This window comes from Melanotaenia boesemani, chromosome 23 (genome assembly GCF_017639745.1).
Source record: "Melanotaenia boesemani isolate fMelBoe1 chromosome 23, fMelBoe1.pri, whole genome shotgun sequence".
NCBI lineage: Eukaryota > Metazoa > Chordata > Actinopteri > Atheriniformes > Melanotaeniidae > Melanotaenia > Melanotaenia boesemani.
The window spans coordinates 6,005,624-6,023,690 of record NC_055704.1 but is presented as its reverse complement, the minus strand read 5'-3'; the positions used below and the strand labels follow the sequence as shown (position 1 = coordinate 6,023,690).

Here is an 18,067-nt window from a genome sequence, read left to right as displayed (position 1 = left end):
TTCCATTGTTAAATTTGCTGACCGTATGACCGTCATTGGCCTGATTACCGGTGATGATGAGACGGCCTACAGAGAGGTACTCCCTGTTCATGCACGACTGCATCGCCACCCACTTCTCCAATTCCATTGTTAAATTTGCTGACGGTATGACCGTCATTGGCCTGATTACCGGTGATGATGAGACGGCCTACAGAGAGGAGGACAGGGACCTGACATCTTGGTGCCAGGACAACAATCTCCATCTCAACGACAGCAAAACTAAGGAGCTGATCATGGACTTTAGTAGGAGGCAGAGAGGGGAATATGCCCCCTTTCTATCAACGGGACTACTGTGGAGAGAGTCAACAGCTTCAGGTTCTTAGGGGTCCACATCTGTGAGGACCTCACCTGGACTCATCACACTGACTTTATCATTAAGTCAGGCAGACAGAGGCCCTTCTTCCTATGCAGGCTACAGAGTCTAAACATGGATTAAAGGATACTCTGCAGCTTTCGCAGGTCCACCATAGAAAGTATCCTGACTGGCTGCATTACCGCCTGGGAGGGTGGTGAAAGCTCCTCAGCACATCACCGTAATGGTCCTGCCATCCATGGAGGACCTCTAGATCCAGTGGTGTAGGAGAAAGGCCACCAAAATCATTAAGGACCCCAGTCACCCCTGTTACAAACTGTTTTGTCTGCTGCCGTCTGGCTGACGGTTCCACAGCATTCAAGCCCGTACCACCAGGCTCAGGGACAGCTTCATACCGTAGGCCATAAGACTCTTAAACTCTGTCAGCAGCAACATCACTTTTTAAATACCACCTTTTTTTGTTGCATATTATTATTTTATATTATTGTATGCTTTCTTAATTTTATTATCTTTTTTGTTTGTTCTCTTGTTGACTATTCTTATCGTATATTATTTTAGCATTGTTGGAGAGCCTGGGATTTAAGAATTACATTATAGAGCATTAAAGAATTAAATATTTAGAATTAAATATTGAGCATTATTTTTCAATGAGTCCTTTACTTTATGTAACACAATTTATGCTATTTTTGTTTTTATACTATTAATATGCGACTTCCGTGAAATATTTTCATCCATAATAACACCCAAAAATGCAGTAAAATCACATCACAGATCACCCCTGTAATCTCACATCTTGTGTTAATGTTAATGTGTGTGTTAAAGTTTCAAAGAAGCTGAGATTCAAGATCAAGAATCAAGAATCTTTATTGTCATTGTGCAAGGCACAACGAAATTTTGTTTCAGAAGTTCTTGGCTTAAAGGCACACTGTAATACACAAAGATAAAAAGTATGGAAAGGCAAAAGGCAATATATCTCTAGATAAATATATATATATATAAAATTTAAAGATGGCTGTTCCCAGCACCACCTGTAGTCCATTCTTGTCATCATCAGATTTCTTTCTAACATATTTTGAGTCCAGTATGTTTCTGGTTCAAACAGCAGTGAGATGTTGTTGACAATTACGTTTTTAAGGTGGTTGTTCATTAAATTTCATGTCATTGGTATGCACCATCAGCCCTGGACAGCCCCTGGACACAACCATCGTTAACACCATTAGCACTGAAGTGATAGCGAGTACAACCACTCATGTTAGCAAGAAACAAAAGAGCAGGGCCAGTCATATGAGCTGAAATAAGTCATAGGCCATACATCAGATGAAGTACAGAGAGATAAATCGGCTGTTTGCACAATGGACAATGGTAGGGACAGGTCAGGGTGTACTGGACATCGTAGCGACAGGTCAGGACATATTAGACATGGGGACAGGTCAGGGCATACTGGACATGACAGAAACAGGTCAGGATGTACCGGACATAGTAGGGAGAGGTCAGGTCAGGACTTACCGGGCATGGCAGGGACAGGTCAGGGCGTACCTGACATGGTAGGAACAGGTCAGGGTGTACTGGACATGGTAGCGACTCGTCAGGGCATACCGGACCTGGTAAGGACAAGTCAGGATGTATTGGACATGGTAGGGATCCAGTTTTAAACCTATGACGTTGTAACGATTAGCTCCTGAAGACCCGGAAATTCAGCCACATACAGAGGGTAAAGGTTTGAACAGAATAATGTTTATTGAAACCGGGAGAATGGTGGGGAGAAACCAGATGTAGTTCATTAAGGAGTGGTGGGGCAATCCTGAGAGGCTGCGTGTTGAAGAATCCTGAAACAACTCCAGACATTATTTATGGGTCCACTAATCCAAAAGGCGTAGTCAAGAGCAAGCAATATTCAAACACAAAAAGGCAGAATCAGGCTACTTATCAAGGGGGCAGGCAAATCTCCGTGGCTGTTCCAAACAGGGGTCAATATCCAGATAGGCACTTGGCAAGAACAAATCCGGCGTGGGTCACTCAAGAGAAATCCAAGGTCGTGACAGGGTCGATAACAGGAGGTCTGAAACACAAGAGAATCGCAGGATCTCAGCAAGGTTAGTATTGCTGACCAACTGGCAGGGAAGCAGAGACTGGAGAGTGTTTAAGTAGGGCGGGGAGCAGGTGAGGAGAGTGAGCAATCAGGGCAGGTGGAGGAGATGAGATTGAACCATCTCCCTGTCGTGGTCAGACACTCAGGAGGTTGGAATGAAATATTGAAATGAAGAGACATTCAGAGTCCACTGACTCTGTTGTGGCTCTCTGGCAGTGGACAGTTAAACCAGTTTGGATTTGCCTCCAGCTCTTGGTATGGCCTTGACAGAATGTAAAACCATTTTTCCCAGATGTCAGCCTCATCTTTGGATCTGGAAAACATTTTTTCTCTGTGGTAATGTTTCATTAAAATTCATCCTTTTTCCTGAGAATTTTAAAATGGCCCAGAAAAAGTGTAAAAAACCTGCTGATTCATCTGAAAAACTGAGTCTGAGTTGTGCCTGAGGTTTGAGAGTTTTACGGTTCAGGGTCCAACAAGCCGAAGCAACATTAGTTAGAATCACAGCTTTAACAATAATTATGAGTCACTGTCTGTGTTTCTATAGGACCATGAAGCTGTGTAGGAACAATATCTGATGAATATCAGCCATCAAGTGAACAGACAGAAAGGAAGGATTAGAATCTGACAGCTTGTAGATGGTGTGGAGAGAGAAATATTCACAATATGCACAATAACTTCCATCCATGCACTTTTAGTGGTGTGTGGTGTGGTACCTCAAGGGTCCATCCTCGATCCAAAACTGTTTATCCTTTATATATTAATGACATTGGTAATGGATCTAAACTGTTAAAATGCATACAATTTGCCGATGACACAACTTTTTACTACACAGGTAACAATATAGAGCAGATGAAAGAGGTGGCCCGAAAAGAACTAAAAAAAAAAAACAAAAACAAACAAACAAACAAAAAAAACAACAACACTGCTTTAATGTAAATCGATTATCTCTAAATCTAGATAAAACATAGTTCATGGTATTTAGTGATAGAGATACAAATTTAGAAATAACACTGGATATTAAAGGTAGTAGTGCTGGAAGAGTAAGAGAAGTGAAGTTTTTGGGTGTTATTGATTAAAACAATAAAACTATTATTAGTATAAAAACAAAAATAGCAAAAGGTAATTGCTGTGTTACATAAAGTAAAGGACTCATTGAACAATAATGTTATATATTTATTATATAATTCTATGATTGTTCCATAGCTGATGTATTGAATTGAAATATGAGAACTACACATAAAACATATATCAATCCAGTTTTCATTTTAAAGAAAAAAGCAATAAGAATCATTAATGGAAGCAGATACAGAGATCCATCCAGTCCATTATTTATTAAATCACAACTATTGAAACTAAGTGATCTGGCTGACTACAGCATTTTGAAGCTAATTTAGTAAATGTTTGCCAAACAATATACAAAAAAGGTAATTATAATTTAAAAGGATACAAAGTATTTAAAAGGTAAATTTTAGAAATACAGTGTTGGATGTGTTTCAGTGTATGGAGTTAGTTTACAAAACAATCTGGATTAAGAAACACAAGAAACTAAATCAGTTATTATGTTTTAAAAGATTGTTAAAGACTCCGTGATGAGAAAATATAATTAATGAGGTTTACATGTTGTGTTCTGTGTTGTTCTGTGGTATTTAGTAGATAATAAATAAAGTGTAAAATGTGAAGTGTGTGTTAGAACTCAGCGGCATGTTGGCCTGTAGATGTTTTGGTAAAAGTTTTATTGTTACATAAAAGTGATATATTATTGGCAGATTTATTTCTTCTTTCTACTCCTTTTCATTCAGCTGTTTGAAAATTTTGTTGTTTTTTTATAAAATAAATAAATAAATAAATAAAGGCCTGGACTGCAGCCTCTGGTTCCTCTGGTTCAGAGCCAGGGCACGTTAAGAATTACCATGTTGATCTACTGATGCATTAAAGTGCCCATCTATCTATCTATCTATCTATCTATCTATCTATCTATCTATCTATCTATCTATCTATCTATCTATCTATCTATCTATCTATCTATCTATCCGTCCGTCTGTCCGTCCGTCCGTCCGTCCGTCCGTCTGTATGTGTGTGTGTGTGTGTGTACTATAATATAATTGATTTAATTCTGCATTAACAATAACAGCAACTTTTTTAATTCTCTGAGGGAAATGATTTATACTACTACTGGAATAAGTCACAGGAAATAAAAAGTATTTTTCAGACATATTCTTGTAACAAAGACAATGTGATGAGAAGTTCCAGCTTTTTAAAGAAAGCCATGTCTGATAAGCACTGCAGAGAGAGTTAGCCTCTGAGGCTTCATGCAGGAGGCTGGTGTAAAGAGAAAGGAAAGGCAGGGCTTTATTTTCTCTCCCTTATCGGCCCTGTGGCCCCACTCTGGCCCCGCTCTGGGCCAGGCTGTCAGCTTCCCTTACATCAGCAGGGTGAGGCGAACCGAGCAGGGAGGTCACTGCCGGACAGTCCACCGTCTTCATGTGTCCTCTGGATGTTGCCTCCTTGTCCGAGCTGTCAGGGAAACTGATCAGAACTACTGTCAGCCTCCCTGCTGCTGCTGTTTCATCCTCTCAGAGCAGTGTACTTCTCCATTGTTACTTCACATCATGTTACTGTGGAATACCCTTCCTTCAGGCCTCTAGAGCTTCCCTCAGTGAAAGGTCATATTCCTGATTGCAATGCAGGGATATGTCTCACAGCCATAATGGCACAAAGGTTGGGTCCATCTTCCTTAGTTCCCCCCTAAAAACCCAGGTTTATCACATGTAAGTATTGTTGAAGTCATATAATGCAACATCCCCTTTTGGGACAAGTTTTTCTGTTTCAATTTATTTAAATTTACAACTTATTAATGGAAAATCCCTTGAGATGTAGCATCTCTTTTGCAAGGGGGACCAATACAACACAAAACACAGACACAATATTTCACATATAATACAACGGGCATGCAGTACAACACTATACCTAATACAAAGACAATACACAATACGGCACTAACACCTAATCAGGACAGTCACTGAACAGCCTCAGTCACACACCACTCTTCTCCAAGCCCATGTTTTCATGTCACAAATACCATCAGTTTAGGTAAGTTACAAGTTACACAGGTGCAGGTTAACACATAAGGAAGGAAACAGCGAAACCAGCAGACTGTTTTAAGGGAAGTATTAAGTTTACTACACTAAATAACTGATAGATTTTATTACTGGGACTACGATGTGAGTGTAGCTTCTTCCCATAAAGTGAATGTGATGTATCAGATGTGGTAAAACTCACTGACACAAACAGAAATGCTCTACTGTCACAGTGTGATCAGATTTATGGACGATATTTAATTCAGTGCTGTTTCCCCAAAGGTTAGCACAAACACAATGAGACGTCTGACCCCTTTCCCTCCAGAACTGCCATAATCCTTGCTGTGATAGATGGAAGCAGGTGGTGGAAACATTCCTCAGAGGTTTTGCTCCATATTGACATGACAGCATCACACAGTTGCTGCAGGTTTGTCGGCTGCATCCATGATGAGAATCTTTGTTCCGCCACATCCCAAAGCTGCTCTACTGGACCCGAGATCTGGTCACTGTGGAGGCCAATGGAGTCCAGTTAACTCATTGTCATGTTCTAGGAAGCAGGTGGAGATGATCTGAGCTTTGTGACATGGTGCATTATCCTGCTGGAAGAAGCATCAGATGATGCTACACTGTGGTCATATAGTAAAGGGATGGACATGGTCAGCAACAATACTCAGCCTGGAGAAGAAGGAGATTCTATTAATCCAAGGCAGGATGGATCCATGTTTTCATGATGTTTCCACCAAATTCTGAGCCTACCATCTGAATGTGGAGCTGAAATGGAGCCTCATCAGACCAGCAACGTTACTCCATCTTCTGTTGTCCAGTGTTGGTGAGTCTGTGTGAAATGTAGCCTCAGTTTCCTGTTCTTAGCTGACAGGAGGCACCCGGTGTGGTTTTCTGCTCCATCCTGGTCCAGACAACTGCTGCTCGCTGGATATTTTCTTCTCAGACAATTCTCTGGAAACCCTAGAGATGGTTAAGGGTGAAAATCCCAGTAAATACTCAGACCAGTAACCATGCCATGTTCAAAGTCTCTTAAATCATCTTTCTTCCTCATTCTGATGCTCAGTTTGAACTTCAGCAAGTCATCTTCACCACGTCTACATGACTACATGCTGCCGTGTGATTGACTGGATGGATATTGGAGAGTATACCCAATAAAATGGCCGGTATGTAAATATTATTTTAGATTTGATCAAATGCCAGGCCTCTGATAAGGTCAGGGCCAACAAAGATAAACGCATTTCCACAGATTTAAAAGGCCTTTTCCCCACCTTCCCTCCAACAAGTGAAGTTTCTGACAAGTTGAAATAAATCTTTATGTGAATCAGTGAGAGAGCTGATTCAGTATTTGTATTTATAGAACCATTAGTTAATAGAAATACTAATATATAAGATAGAGAAGCCGAATAAATGCTTTTAGCCACATGGCAGCAGACTAACGTGCAAGAGACCGCATGCATCACTTAACACTTCTCTCTTCCTCAGTGACTAAGCTACCATCATGAAGATTTATATCCACCACAATATATGAATCTTTCCTGCTGTCCTAAAAAGACCTCTCCTCCCCCCTCCACTCCCCGAATCATCCTCTGTTGCTAAGGCAGCATTTTTTATTTATTTCCTTCTACTCTCCAGACAAGTGATCCAACAGATAAGGCAGCTGAGAGATAAAAGATTGATCGGACAGAAGTGCTGCTGCAGGGGCTGAATTAGAATTTGTCGCAGTACTAACCCCCACCTCCCACCCAGCAGATCAGCTGACACTGACACGCTCACATTTTAAAAATGCAAAAACAAACAAGTGGAAGGAGGAGGCTGATTACCTTGGCCCTGCATGCATGTGCTGGTATTGCAGTGCTTCCTTCAGAGAGGTAAAGGCTGGCTCTGTGTCTATGTGGCAGTAGATTAGACAGATGTGGCGCATCCAGCCAAGGTGTTAATGCAGAATCATTTGGCTTCACTGACTCAGAATTGAGTCTCCTGCAGTAATCGGTGTCTCATGTTGCAGCAAAGAAGACAAGCTTGACATGTGGATGTAGAAAAGCTCTAGCTCAGGTTAGCAGGGATAGCCTGCAGGAGCTTCAGACGGAAACGTGGAATAGTTTTTAGATATTAGGTTTGCTGGATTTCCTTAAACAGTACAATGTTTTCACGTAGTTCTGATTGCTTGGTAAAATACAAAAAAATTCTTTAATTTTCCTAATTAGTGAAATACTCTGACACACTTTCTAAATGTCCTGATGAAGACGTTTGACTCAGTGGAAACTAAATCTTTTTCAAGTTTAGATCTCAGATGTTGATGTTAATAAACCTACAAACACTGGACCCATTTTACACCAATATACGACTCAGAAATTCCATCAATGACGGTAGATTCAGATGGACATGAATGAGGAAGATCTGGGAGGGCATCCCACAATCCCCTGGGCTGTTTGGCCAATCATGGCTCTGTTGAAGTTTTCTAGCAGCTGAGAGGAGAGCCCATCCCATTTTAACTTCATTCGGTAGGAAGTGTACAGGGACTAGGTCAGGTCAGATGTGATATGGAGACCTAGGAACTTGGGGAGAACCCATGCATACATGAGGAGAACCCACGCATACATGAGCAGAACCCACCCATACATGGGGAGAACCCACCCATACATGGAGAGAACCCACGCATACAGGAGAACCCACGCATACACGAGGAGAACCCACGCATACACGGGGAGAACCTGCAGATCCCTTGGCTGGCAGGTGGTGTAGATTTATGGTCTCAGTTCATTCTGGGCTGGAACTGAGCGATTTAAATTGAACTTTAATTGGTCAGAAATCTGTTTTCCACCTCTTTCTGCTTCTAATGCAGAACAAGTTAATCTTTTTCCTGCAGCTCTCACACTGACTTCTCTTCCCTCCCTGAAGACACAAACTCTGAAATGAAGCAGTTTTAGTAGAAACTTGTCTCCCCAGCATATGCTGAGCATCTGCAGAATTTATTCATAGTCCTGTAGTGACAGCGTTTCCATGGAGAACAGAGTTTCTCATTTAGAAATTTCAGCTGGAATAATGCCACAAATGGCATTTTGAAATGGGAAGAAGCGAAAATGTAATTCTCCAAATCTAACAGTGGGATAAAATGACGGCTGATGCCGGGTTCAAGCCAGCCTCATACTGCTGTTTGTCTGGAAAACTCACCGTTTAAACCGTGCCTTGCTCTAGGTGTGAAGTTGTGCATTTCAAGATAAACTATTTCCAACCCAAACTGACCACATTTGGTGGCTGAACTTAACTAATTACGCATAGGGATCCTATAAAAATGCAGTTATTAATGGATGAATGGAAAGGGAAACAGTGAACTGAGAATTTTCTGTGAAGTAGAAAGATTACAATAACAAACTTTACATTACATGTACTACCACACACACACACACACACACAAAGAAAACCTATTACTACTACGTAGGACGGGGGGGTCAGGGATATCTGGTGCAGGCATGGAGAGTTCCTTGTTGTCCATTAATGGCTGCTACGCACTTTTAAATTTCTTAGTACAGCCTTGCAAGGAAAACTTCAGTTTCCCTCTGCCTCTCCAGAAATGTCTTCCTAAGTCGTGGCACAGCTCTGTCCTGTATAAAGACAGATGAATATATTTTCAGTTCAATAAAGAAGGCTTCAGGAATAAATGCAGGAATCATCTGAAAAAGAAGAAAGAAAGAAAGAAAGAAAGAAAGAAAGAAAGAAAGAAAGAAAGAAAGAAAGAAAGAAAGAAAGAAAGAAAGAAAATGAAGTTAGGAGAATTAAAGTAAAATAATGAGCATTATTGAATGAAGAACTTTAAAATGTTCTTCAGCTGCAGCCAGGACTGCGGATCTGACCACAGCACATACACATAAATTATTCAAACTCAGCATTTCACAAACCAAACAAGCAGTTTTCTGTATTTAAGTTTCATTTAGACATCAGATTCTCGTTAGTTGGATTTATTTTAGGAATGATTTTAAATCTTCGCTTCGGCCGAGCTGATCACTGATAAAATTAGTTGCTATTTTAATAAAATTGATCTGCTGTAAAGTTTGTAAGAGTACTTTCTTCTAACGGGGTTTGGAGGAAAATCAGGATGCACCGCTGGCTCCATGTGGGAATGTTGTGTGGTGGAAAATGTTGTTCGTATATTCATTTCCAGTATAGTGAGACTAACTGATGAAATGCTGAGAGTTTAACTGGTAACGCGTCACAGCTGAAGTCTCAGCGTAAACCCTCCCACAGGGAACCACGGTGAACCGGCATGTTTACCGCTCCAGCCATTTCCAGTTTAAGACTCGTTATGTCAAAATCAGTGAAATTTAAACCCCATCTTCCAACCATTTAACCACATCTTCTTCCCTCATGTAGCGGCATTTATTCCTCCATATGAACTTTAATAGGATCTCATTCCTTTTCCTGGTTAATTCCATGCGGGGTAAACTAGTCTGGGGACACTGCATTTCAGACAACAGCACTTTTCCAAATCATGAAACATCTCCTTAAGCAGCCATTGAAGATCCATTTGCAGCTTTCCAGCTTCACAAAGTTCAAATTCTCATTTCTGGCCTCATCCTTGGAAATGATGAAACATTTTAGCTCAACAGGGTAGAATCCAAAACCTGCAGGACAGTAGCTCACAAGGACCAGAGTTGGAGATCCCTGCTGTAATACCTTCCACGTTACTCTCTGAACCAGGACGTCTGCCTCCAGATTAACGGGGAGCAGCTACACCTCACCGTTTACCTCTTTTAATCTCAAAACTCCAGCAAGTACCAGCAAGCAACTATTTATTCCTTATATAAAATTACAGCTGCCTTCATTTCTTACCAAAACCAAAATGTTGTTGAGTTTTAACAATAAATTAATTTTCCACATAGTCAGATGCTTCATAAAACTCTAAAAGAAGAATGAAAGTGTCAGGAAGTCGTGGATATGAGGACCCAAGTGCAGGCAGCAGGCAGACCAGTGCTTCAAGAACAAAAGACTCAGGTGGAAAAACTCCAACATGGCATGCACTAAGACGTGAAAAGCAACAAACACTGGCATGGAACATGACTGACAACAAACACCGAACTGGCAAGCAGGACCTGAAACCAACAGACTGACACAGCTGATGTGGAAGAGTTAACCAGACCAGGTGACTGTGCTGGAAAAAATCTTCGTGGGGAGAATCAAAAATGATGCCGAGTCAAACTGCCTTTTACAAGTTTATTATAGCAAAGAGAAATAAAAAATACATGCAGTCAAGCATGCAGAGAGAGCTCTCTGAATAAACAAGGAAGTGTCACAAAGTTATATAGATTTCTGATCACGCCTTTACCAACTGTCATCATCATCATCATCACTTGATGGAGATCTCTATTAATAGCTGTTGCTAGGGGCAACGTAGAGAGAGTTCTTCGTAAAGCGAAACTATTTGGAGAGAGTTTTACATAAAATGAAACTAGACACACTTTGAGACAGTACATGATCTTTTGCCCCTTACTTCACCCTGGGTAGACGGGGAAAGGGGAAGCTACAAAGAGAATCTGGCCAGCGTCTGTAAGTTTTGTTTTTAGTGTGAAAAGGTCACCTGATAATTTGTAAATGTAACAGTAATGCTGCATCTCATGACAGCTTTAATAAAGTTTAGGCTAGCTCACACAATAATTTCCATCACATGACCTAATGAGCAGAACATGACTAAACACCAAAAACCAAGTACATAAACCAAAAACACAACAAAAACCCAGAACATGATAGAACATAAACGTAAAGCAAGGAACATAAAGCGTGAAACCGTCCCCTCTTATAAGATCTTTATATTCTGTTAAAACTCGTCTAGTATTACTGTGTACTGATCTTCCCTTCAGAAAGCCGGACTGTGATTGGCCGGTTACAGCTGGTAGACCTTTTTAAGTCTGGCATGGCTCCCGAGAATATTTTAGAATCAATATTTAGCCAGATTCTCTAACATAACCTTGTCTTTACCAGCTTTAGGAGTCAAGGTGAGTAGAGCTGCTTCATGCTTGCTGAATCACTTCATGAAGAATGTCCCTCACACCCCTCCGTCTGTCCCAGGCTTTAGTTCGGCTTCATTCTGACAGCAGCTGCAACTCATTCTTCCTTCTAGAAGTCACAGCCACAACAACCTGGAACTGGTTCATCAGTCTGAGGACCAGATTCTGGGATTTGATTGAATATAGAAGCATCACTGTCCACGTTAAACCAGGACCGTAGCGGGTGGAGTCAACCAGTTTCTGAGCTTCTGCTTGTTCCAGGCTGCAGGAGGAAGACAAAGAAGATTTTCCTCTTCCACCCATTCTGCTTTGGGTCTTATGCTGCTCCTTCTGCTGTTCAGGATCAAGTTTATCCAGCTGAGTCTGCAGCTCAATGAATTTATTCTTATTCTGGTCATTATTGTCCAACAGGCTAATTTCCTGAACTTTATTCCTTCAGTTCTCTTTTCTTTTTCTCTGCAGTTCTTTGCTAAAATAAATCCCAAATTTTGTATTTGATAAATTCCTGTCAATTTATGGCGTCCCCAGCTGTTTCATCACTTCCAGTGGTGGGATTAATTTCCCTAACTTCTGCACATCCATTCTCGTTAACCAGTAAACTAGCATTAAATCTCCAGTAGCTCTAGTTACTGTGTTCTAGTGGCGGGGGCTAATGCTAAGCTAAAACAATGATCTGAGAGTGGTGCGTTAGATATGGTTGCCAGAGAAACATATCTGGAGATTTCACTGCTCACAAGCCGGTAATCACCTCTAGATCCAGGTGTAATCTTTTCTATCCGTTCACCTGGCGTCATAGTCCAGCCCCCCAGCAATGTTACTGTGGGATGGAGAATCCTGAACTCAGTTTGTCCAGTAAAGCTCAGTTAAGTGTCTGCTTGTTGTATCCATGTACATGAGTAATAATAAACAGCCTGTCCTGTTTGTAAAGAACCCAGTTAACCAGTGTCTGGCCATCTGCTTGATGTGTCAGGATCTATCCAGAAACCAGTAGACCCACCAGACTTACTGGTTCTGTGGCTAAATAACATCTGGTCTCCCCAGAACTGTTCACCCACCTCTGAGGAGCTTCTGCAGAGAAACAAAAAAAAAACAGTTCTGACTTTACCAAACAAGAAAGAGTCCTTAATGCCCCGAACGTTTGAAGGACATGGGGAAAATGTACCATTCACAACAGAACACTTCAGATCAGCCAGTAATCAGCAGCGTCCTGCTTCCACTAACCATCCTGAAGTCCTGTTCGTGGATCCACCAGTAACTTCCCGATATGTCGCTAACCCTCACTGTCCCGCGATCCTCATTAAAGCCGCGAGGTCCCCAGAAAGGCCCGTTTCCCTGCCCGCCTGCTCAGCCTGGGCCCAAATTCCTCCTCTTTCTTCCAGATCTTCAGCAAACTGAATTCCAGCTGCAGAGTCTTCATCCTCCTCCTTCTTTTCCACCGGTCTGTGGGTGAATGGGACGATAAGCTGCCGTTTTCTCTCCTCAACCTTACTTCCAAGCCTGCGAACTATTTCCACCGCAACTTCCATTATTTCATTTTGGTCCGGGGCTATTTTCTTACAAATATCTTCTCCCTCCTTTTCTTCCAGCTCATTCTCTTCCTTTCTTCCTCTTACACTCATTATTTTAACTCAGAAACTTCCTTGTTCAGATGAGCATCTTGGTTTTCCAGCTTCTTAATTTTTTGGACCTCCTCCACGTTGACCTGAACCACCGTTGCTAGGCTAGCAAGCATTGTGCCAGTGTGTCTAGCTCTCTCCTTCAGACCCACCAGCTGCTCCTCTGCATAGCAGTCGTATTCCACACTTCTACTTGCTTGGTCGCTTTTCACCTCTTTTTCCACTTCTTTGGGGTCTGGTTTTGGTAGGTTTTTCAAACTTCATGCTGAGGACTTGGGTGGAAATTGTAGCAGTTTGGGCTAAATTTTGGGGCACTTTGCACAAGCACTATTCTATTCTATTCTATTCTATTCTATTCTACAGTCATTTAGCAGACGCTTTTATCCAGAGCTACTTACATTTGAGATTAAGAACAACACAAGCAAGAATTCAAACAAGATGGGACGTCATAATTAAGTGGTAGTCAGACTGCTGGGAGTTCAGTTGGACCCAGGTGCTGTTGTGTAATGCTAGAGGCAGGGCTTTTTTTTCCTTCTTCCCTCTCTACAATAGTCCTTCAGCATCATTTTGGGCATAAGTGCATGCAGCTTATTCAGTGCTGAGTTGAGCCAAAGAGCTGGACAAATATTTCATTCTCATCTCGTTCTGACGAGTAGAAGAGTTAAGATGAGTGCAGAAATGCTCCTTAAATCGCTGAGTCTTTAGCTTGCTCTTAAAAGTGGATAAGGATTCTGTGGATCGTGCAAAGGTCGGTAAATCGTTCCACCACTGGGGAACAACAGAGGAAAAGAGCTACTGATGTGACGTGGTGACCTGGTGGTGGAAGCGCTAGACGTCTTTCACTGGCAGAGCGTAACTGTGGGGAGGGAGTGTAGCTCTGGATTAAAGAGTGGAGGTAGACCAGAGCCATTTGGGTTATTGTTTTAAGCCAGAAGCAGAGCTTTGAATCTGATGCGCTGAGGCTGGAAGTCAGTGAAGAGCGAAACATGTTCATCCACCATCTTAACTCTCTCATTTACAGGTCTGTAACCTAATAATTGCCTCTATTCCACACTTTCCCTGCTTACACTGTGGCAACTGCAAAATTGCACATAATTAAAGTTTAATGTGCTTATAGCGTCAGAAAACAATCTCCGAGACAGAAATGAGTTTAAAAGCATTTTCTACAGGAAGCTTGGGCTCCAGCCTACAGCTTTATTATCCCAACCCTTATTCAGTGGCTGCTGTCAGCTAGAGTTATGGTCCAGGATTACGGGGAATCCCTGCACCTTCTGAGCTCCTCCTGTCAGCCGGAGTCTTTGTGAGCTGTCTGCCCTCTTTCCCGTCTTCAGTCTCATGGCAGCTATTAAGAGGGGAATTCTGTGCATGGAACCATGGTGTCTAATCCTGCTGCCGTTTGCATGGATGAGGCCAACTGCAGGGAGGGAAGTGCAGAGACCCTTACCAGCTCCTCTTTATGTTACACTCTTTTCTGTTTAACAGAACAACATCCGCCATCCTGACGTGGATCTGAGCCCCTCCATGTCAGTCTTCTTGTAAATGCAGCACAGACTGTCTGAATAAATATAATAAAATTTCATTTCCAGACAGGAAAAGTGAATTGTGTTTATCTGGAGCTCTGTGGTTATTGGCTGTTTACGGCGTAGCAGGATTAGCAGGGACGCCTTCATCACATTATTCATGAGCTGACGGTTCAACGTCCTTGTCTGCATATTTGTTGTATTTCTGTGTGTAATCCAGAGATAATTGGCATACGGAGGCATGCTGCTGGAGCGATAACAGCATGAAAACAAGCGACTGGGGAAGAGTGGAACAATGATTATCTGTTCACTCCGTACACATGGCAGGAAGTAGAGCAGCTTCAGAAGCCGACAAGCTGGAAGCAAGAAAAATGGACACATATAAAAACTGGGTCAGATCAATTCCAGACCGAGGCACTAAGGTAACCACTGCAGACCTGGACTAGTTAATGGCAACTAGAAGTGGTTTAACAAAGACCAGGATTACTCTGGAAGGCTTGTCCATTTGCTCTGATCCCAGAATAACAACTGGAAAGATCAGCACCAGATTTAACCATGTCTGGAAGAACGTAATCAGAGCCAAACAACACTGGCCAAGGCTGGAAGGTCATCTGAGCATTGTTCTGTAGGGAGTTCTGGTACTACCGGCTTCTCCGGCACACGGCCGACTTCAATGTTCCTGCACAGCAAAGAATTAGATTATTACAGATCCAGCAGGTCTGAGGAGTTCTCTGTTCTTTCCCTCTCAGCATGCTCAGACTTTGCTCTGATTTACGTGGCTGTCTGCTTCGTGGCTGAGTTGTTCCCAGCTACTACTTTGTTATACCTCCACCAACACCGGACTGCGGAGGTACGAGTGAAGGCAAAGCTACGAACCCTGTCGTCACCTGACCATGAACAGCTTGCCAGTGAAAACAAACTGCCATCCATGCTGGAGTGAGAACCTTTCTCAACCTGTTTTAGAAGTTTTCTCCGTTGATTTTTGTTTGTAAATCTGGGAATGTTATATTGTTATAATGATTGTAGCGACTAGAGAAAGACATGAGGCGAAGCAAGAAGCTGCAGGACTGGCCGTACTCTATACCCACGACTCTGGTTAGACAAACCAATGATCGGTTCCTTCGCGGCTCATTTCCTAAAGCTAAAGCAGTTTGGAGATGAAGCATTGTAGAAAGTGTTGCTCACAAGAAGTAATGAGGACTTAAAGTAACCAAACTGAGCTTAGTTACAGCAAGCGGCCATGGGATGGAAGTGAGTCCATGGGTGGATATGCTGGTGTACAGAGCTCACAACATAGATGGACCCGTCTGATGCGTAAACGCCTGAAACAGACTGAACCAAACAACAGATGGTACACGAAAACCTGGCTTCTTTCTATAGAAAAAGTTGGATGTAAATAGTTTACCACATCGGAGGATTTTTTTTGCTGAACATTACAGTTTTTGTAAATATAAATTTTGTTTGTTTCCATTTCTCAGTAACAGGATATATGAAGCTTTCCATAAAACAGAACATTAGGCTACTCTGAGAGTGGAAATAAATCAGCTCTACACTGTAATGTATATTTTAAACTTCATCCAGCCATCTCAGTTTGCTCTGTATTCATTAGTAATACAGGCATTTTCAGGCCGTCCAGGAGGTCAAAGGAGGTTTTATATCAGCTCATTTCAAGATGAAAAGCAGAAGAACATTAAAGCAAAGTTTCCTTTCATTAAAAGAATTTAGACTTCTGGAAAACAAACTGATTTTTCTTGTTATAACAGCATGGATCTAACACCAGGTTTAATCCCATTAGTTTTATACAAACAGAGATTGTCAATAATTAAAATTTAATTTAAAGTACTTGTAATGTGGGGTGTTTTACATGGAGTCCATCTTTTATACACAGTGTTTGGTCTCAGATGGGATGACATCCACCTCCAGCTTGTAATGCCAAGTGCTGCACATGGTGGCGCTGTTATGATGAAGCTGTGCAACTTTCAGGAGACTTCCAGCATTTGGGAAGCAAAATCGCATCACATTCAGGATCCCTCAGGTCATCAGAGAAAGGTCTACAGAGCTAAACGTGGAGAGGCTGCCAGTTTTTCAGTGTTTTTCGACTCAAACATCGAATAGAAATCCGACTTTTTCGTTTGAAGAAGGTTACAGGCAATCATGTTGAAAGAGAACAATACAAACATGTTCTAGACCCTGACTTTGGCACCTGCCTGGACCCTGACCCTCTGCTATAAAGATTAAATTAAATAACAACTGTAAAATTCAGTGTACCTATAGAACTGATTTTAAATGCAAAAACCTTAGTTACCATTGCTGTTCTAGCCATCAGCTTAATGTCTAATTCCTTTCTATTTAACGCTCTGAATCAATAACATTTCCCATTTTTACCCCAATTATTAATAGAAATTAACAGCATTCATGCTGCATTCATGGTCAGTTTCTGACAGGAAACAACCAAACAGACATAACAGCATCCAGATGAAATGATCCAGCTTCCAGCTTTACTACCGGATGCAAAGATTGAATTCTCCTCCTCATTTTTCTGCTCCTGGATGATTTTTAGCATTAACCCAGGACTTGTCCCAGGGCTGCATCTCGGTCCGAGTTCTGCAGATGAGGGTCAGTGCAGTATCATGGCATGCACTGTGCACGGTTAATCATCTGGGCTCTGCTACAGAATATTTGGAAACACATCCTAATAAAGTCGAGTATTACTTTTCATCATCTGAGAGGAGTTCCACCCTCATTTTCTCCAGGGACGGGGCACTTTCTGTGGAAAGTGGAAAAGAGGGTTATCACCCCTCTTTGGTCTTTTAACGGGAAAAGCAGGGGAACGTTTCTCAGTTGGTTTATATTTCAAAGAATTCACACGTACTTCAGGACGTCCTGCTTTCCCGAAATGTGTGTGGCAGTTTGACTGCTTGTATTTGAGGCTCATCTTCCATCCTTCATAGCCAGTGGGTGAGCCTCAGTCTGTTAAACATGGATGCTTCTGCAGCTTCATTCAGCTCAGTGTCTGTGTGCTTGACCACCTCCTGGATCAACCCCCTGGATCATTTGTGAAACAGGGAAGCCAGAACAAGTCTGGTCATGAAGACCGCGACGACGTAGAGTCTGGATATGAGAGATCCACAGTGCTGTCACCAAAGCAGGACAAGGCATCATCAGGAGCTCTGGCTGATGAAGAGGAGGAACTGTTCCCCTTGGTCTGCAGGTTGGCAGGATGTGTTTACAACTTTAGGTGTTGCATAAAAGCACATCCATGACCTGCAGTCGGAACTGAGTTTTTATATTAGTCTCTAGTTCAGCCACAGCTGAAGGCAGACCAGCCAAAAGCTGTGGCATAACTCTGAGAAGAGCTCAGGCTGTCATGGTCTAACGTCCCTGTCTTGTAAGAAAGATTAAGAA

General features: G+C 42.0%; 1 protein-coding gene across 1 annotated transcript in view; it reads left to right on the top strand.

The window, feature by feature from the left end:
* Window positions 1–18,067, top strand: part of LOC121634552 (ankyrin repeat and BTB/POZ domain-containing protein BTBD11-A) — a 184,979-nt gene that overhangs the window by 74,754 nt on the left and 92,158 nt on the right. The window lies entirely within an intron of this gene.